Source organism: Anopheles arabiensis, chromosome 3 (assembly GCF_016920715.1).
Source record: "Anopheles arabiensis isolate DONGOLA chromosome 3, AaraD3, whole genome shotgun sequence".
Lineage (NCBI taxonomy): Eukaryota > Metazoa > Arthropoda > Insecta > Diptera > Culicidae > Anopheles > Anopheles arabiensis.
The window spans coordinates 51,272,906-51,278,034 of record NC_053518.1 but is presented as its reverse complement, the minus strand read 5'-3'; the positions used below and the strand labels follow the sequence as shown (position 1 = coordinate 51,278,034).

At 42.2% G+C, this 5,129-nt stretch overlaps 1 long non-coding RNA gene across 2 annotated transcripts; it reads right to left on the bottom strand.

The window, feature by feature from the left end:
- Positions 1 to 1,737: 1,737 nt before the first annotated feature.
- LOC120901964 lies at positions 1,738 to 2,505 on the bottom strand. 2 transcript variants are annotated; one of them, XR_005739352.1, is made up of 2 exons: positions 2,061 to 2,505; positions 1,738 to 2,002 (listed from the first exon to the last, which is right to left on the bottom strand). It is a non-coding gene; the product is annotated as an uncharacterized LOC120901964 (long non-coding RNA). The 2 variants fall into 2 exon arrangements; XR_005739353.1 differs by having other exon boundaries at positions 2,071 to 2,505.
- Between the last annotated feature and the right edge of the window lie 2,624 nt (positions 2,506 to 5,129).

Sequence of the window (5,129 nt, the reverse complement as noted above, 5' to 3'; positions counted from 1 at the left end):
TTAGCGCGCGCCATCGTTTATTGGCCTAATATAGATCAACACATCACCACACTTGTGCAAAATTGCCATGCATGTGCTTCGGTAGCAAAAACTGACACCAAAACCAAGCTGGAATCGTGGCCAATACCAGAAAAACCGTGGCAAAGAGGGCATGCAGATTTTGCAGGGCCAATAAATGGCACATATTTTCTTCTAGTGATCGACGCCTACTCCAAGTGGCCGGAAATTATTCCAACTAAGAAAATTACCACATTAGAAACCATTTCGAAGCTTCGCAACATCTTTAGCCGATTTGGAAATCCGGAGGTCTTGGTAACAGACAATGGCCCTCAATTGACAAGCGATACTTTTGAGACATTTTGTGAGACAAACGGAATCATACATTTGAAAACCGCTCCATTTCACCCTCAAAGTAATGGCCAAGTAGAGAGATTTGTTGACACCTTCAAAAGGGCATTTAATAAAATTCAAACCGGAGGAGAGGCAGATATAGACGAAGCACTCGACATTTTTCTATCTTGCTACCGGTCAACACCTTGTAAAAGTGCTCCGGATGGAAAATCCCCAAGTGAACTTGTACTAAAACATCCGATGCGGACGTCATTGGAACTTCTTCGTCCACCCACTAATTTTTTAAAGAAGCAAAGCAACCCGCAAGATCATCAGTACAACACCAAGCATGGAGCAAAACAAAAACACTTTGAAGTTAAGGATAAAGTATATGCCCAAGTCCACCACTCCAACACTTGGACCTGGGTTGCAGGCGAAATTTTGGAAAGAATTGGTAGCGTCATGTACAACGTATGGCTGCCTGAACGCCAGCGCCTTATCCGTTCTCACAGCAACCAGCTAAAGCGGCGATATGACGATGTCAAAGAAGTTCCAGAAGTTGCAGAACAACCCATTCCATTGGACATCCTTCTTAGTTCATGGAACCTGAGACCTGCCAGCAATCCAACAACGTCCAGCGAACCGCCACCATCAATTGAACCGGAAGTAGATGATTTCTTGCGGCGTGAATTCTTGGGAGAACTTGAAGAATCAACATATCAACAACATGGTGGGCAACTGCGACGGTCAAGAAGACCACATCATGCACCAGCTCTGTGAAATATATTCACGAAAAGGGGCTGGCTGTGATATTTGGAGGAAATTTGAATAGGAAAGTGTACACCTTTATCGCTGGTCGGTTTGCAACTGCATATTCGTTTGTCCTTTTTTGTATATAATAATTCATGCAGTTCATAATTCATGTAGATCGAGCAGTTTCTAACGTCGAGTAGTTTATAACCTAAACTTAGTTTCCTAACGCTTTGTTTTATGCAATTCAAATTTAAGTTCGAAAATAATTATTCAAATTCCAACAAGCTCGTTACGCGCCGTACCAGCTTTACTAAAAAAAGGAAGGTGTTGGGTAACCGTCACATCTCTTCTCACCAAGTTTCGACATCTTGGTTGAAACGTCAGTTGTCAAATGTCGCTTCGTGTATTCAACTCATTTTGTCTTGTGAACTCAACAATAAAGCACGCGCATTGTCTCGAAATATACAACAATCAACTACGTCTGAATCGTTGTCAGCTACGTTTGGATCGTTTTCAGCTACGTTTGGATCGCTCTCAGCTACCTTTGGATTTTGCGGTAGCTCGCGCAAATTTCATTGCAGCGCAACCGTTTATTCAGTGACCACGGGACACATTTTCATGCCAAGGAAAGAATTAAATAATTAATGCATTCAATTGTAAAATCTAATCGTATTTTTTATTAGAGGGTTTCATCACCATTCATACTTTATTTACTTCATACTTTCATACTTTCATACTTTCATACTTCAAGTTTTCCAAAAAAACCTGCACAATCTTCTTCTTTTTGACGTAACGACCTACGTAGTCATCCTTTTTAGGCTGTCCTGTCATGTTTTCGAGATTTAGTCGGATATTCCTGCTTTGCTATGGAGGGGCGGTCTGGATGGGAATCTATTCTGATGCGTAGAAGCCGACAAATCTGTCAAATAGATAGTAACAGTATAAATAATCACCTGGCACCCCGTCCCTCACCATACCATAACACACCACGCATCAATGCCACATCCTACCCCGGGTCCTCGCCCCGCTCATTGCTCATCACCGAAACCGAACACACATTGCACAATAGTACCGTCCACCGAAGCTATACGCACCGAAACAACAACAGACAGACAGCAAGTAACAATCCAGCAATAGTTGATAACAGTACTAATAATCAGCTGGCACCCCGCTCCTCACCATACCTTGGCGTAGCACCAATCACTGCTGTGGGCCTCGATGATAGTTCGGCTCATACTCACCAGAATGTCTCTTCTAACTTACATCTGCACGTGTTTTATCAGAACGTTAGAGGAATTCGTACCAAACTTAATAATCTACGTCTAGCTCTGGGAGAATCTGATTACGATATAATTGCACTGACAGAAACGTGGCTCGACGAGTCAATACCATCCTCTCTCATCTCTGATGATTCCAATTCAATTTACCGTTGTGATCGTAATGGTGAGAACAGTTCTCGCTCTCGCGGCGGAGGAGTGCTGATCGCATGCTCTTCTAAGCTCTCTAGTACACAGATAACACATACATATGCAACTCTGGAGCTGGTCTGGTTGTGTATCAAGCTTAATCATGTGTCCATTTACATCGGAGTAGTTTACATTCCACCGGACCGGAGTAAGTGTGACGATACGTTAAACGCTCTGCATGATAGTGTCAGTGTAATTGTGGAGAGAATGAAACCGACTGATTTGTTGCTGCTATTAGGAGACTTTAACAAACCATCTCTCTCCTGGATCGCTTCACCATGTGACGTCAACTGTTTTATCCCTTCGATGACCGACAATGATGGATCGCTAACGGATGGAATGGTGCTTAATTGATTGTCACAGATATCGGGAGTGAAAAATGCTTTTGATCGCCAACTGGACCTTATTTTCGTAAACCAGAATGCTAAATCGGCCAGCTCAGAGATTTCTGAATCCAACACACCGCTTCTTAATCTTGACAATTACCATCCGGTATTAGAATTAGCAATATCAATTCAAACTTCTGTTTCTGTTCCGTTCGCTCGTTCTAACCCTAGAGTAAAACGTTTTGATTTTCGTAAAATGAACTTTGGTGCTTTTGAGCAATTTATGTTGAATTCGGACCTTAATTTTATTGAATCACCCCCCTCTATCGACGATGCCGTGAATCAACTTAATCATGTTATCCTTTCATCCTTCCCTCTTTGCTGTCCCATCCTAAATCCTCCTCCTAAGCCTGCGTGGTCCAACAGATCCTTAAAAGCTTTACGAACAGATAAGAAGCGTAAACAGCGTGCATATATGCATACTCGCTCTCAACATGCCCAACGGGTATACAAATATGCTTCCACAGCATATCGTATTTACTACAGAGCGTGCTATAAACTATACATCATGCGTCTCCAATTAAGATTTATCTCTGACCCTCGATCTTTCTGGCGATTTGCTAATAATCGTCGCAACTCTATCGGCATCCCTTCCATAATATCCCTTGGCGATGAAGTGGCTGATACGCCCTCCAGCTGCAGCGAGTTATTTGCTAGACATTTTTCTAGCGTATTTGTGGACCCAGACTCCAGTCCAGTATCCTTATCTGATGGCTTAGCATATGTACCAAGTGATATAATTTCCTGCAACACAGTGGCTATCGATGATGAGGTCATTTACTCAGCATTGAAAAAATTAAAAAATTGCTTTTCGCCAGGTCCAGATGGCATACCCGCTTGCATATTGAAAAAAATCAGCACTTTGTTTGTTCCCATATGTTGCGAAGCAACTTCGTCGGCTCCTCGACGATAGCGAATATGAAAAATAACGACCGTTTTCACCAACGTACAATATACTTTATTAATCACCGGCTCGACCGAATGTAATTATAAACTGTAGTTTTAAAAACGCGGTCTTTGTCGTTCGCTAGTTTGAAAGAGACCGATTATCCTGCGCACGGTCTATTTAAGCCCTTTCTACCCGCGATGGCCGTTGCGCCATCGCGTTACGCAGCGAACGTTGCCCTTTTCCCGATATCCGAATTTCGAACATCGACTTTGACAGCCGAGATGTTTACAACTATCTCCTGTCATTATCTGTTTGTTTTGGTTTGCGTGTGCCATAAAAGAGGCACGTGGTTTGTCGGCACAGTTACATGTAACACCATACTTAAACGCCTGTATGTGAGATCCTTTCAAGAGGGAACCTTTCCAGCTGTTTGGAAAATTGCTTGGATATGTCCTATTTTTAAAAAAAGGTGACCGTTCAGTCGCTTCAAATTATCGTGGTGTGTCCATTCTATGTGCTATGGCTAAGGTGTTTGAGTCACTCGTTCATACTGCCATTCTTCCATGCGTAACGAACTATACAACGCAACATCAACACGGATTTATGCCTAAACGATCCACCACGAGCAACCTAATGCACTTTGTGTCTTCATTAATGTCGAATATTGCATGTAATCGTCAAGTGGATGCAATATATACTGATTTTAAAGCCGCTTTTGACAGTCTACCACATGACCTGCTAATAACTAAGCTAAAGAAATTAGGAATAGGCTATCCTTTAATAACTTGGCTAAATTCATTTAAAGCAAACCGTAGCTACACAGGCAAAATAGAGAACTTCCTCTCTTCTACATTCATAGGCCAGTCGGGTGTACCCCAGGGAAATGCGCTTAGCCCTTTACTGTTTATCTTAAACACAAACGATTGTATTAATGTTCTACCTGCTGATGGACACCTTCTATTTGCTGACGACTTGAAGATATTTCTTCCTGTGTCCTCTATTGTTGATTGTCAAACGCTTCAGAGTTTTTTAAATAATTTTTTATCTTGGTGCTCGTCTAATGGGTTAGTGCTTTGTTCCCCTAAATGCTGTGTTGTCTCTTTTGGTCGTCCTAACAGGAAAATTACATGGAATTACTTTTTTGGTCAAACTCAGATCTTTAGAGAGTCTTCTATTAAGGACCCTGGTGTTTGGCTCGATGACTCCCTCACATTCAAGGATCAGATCAATCATGTCGTTGCTAAAGCGAACAAAGCGTTGGGACTAATAATTCGTCTTGCCTCTGAGTTGAGAGATCCGCTATGC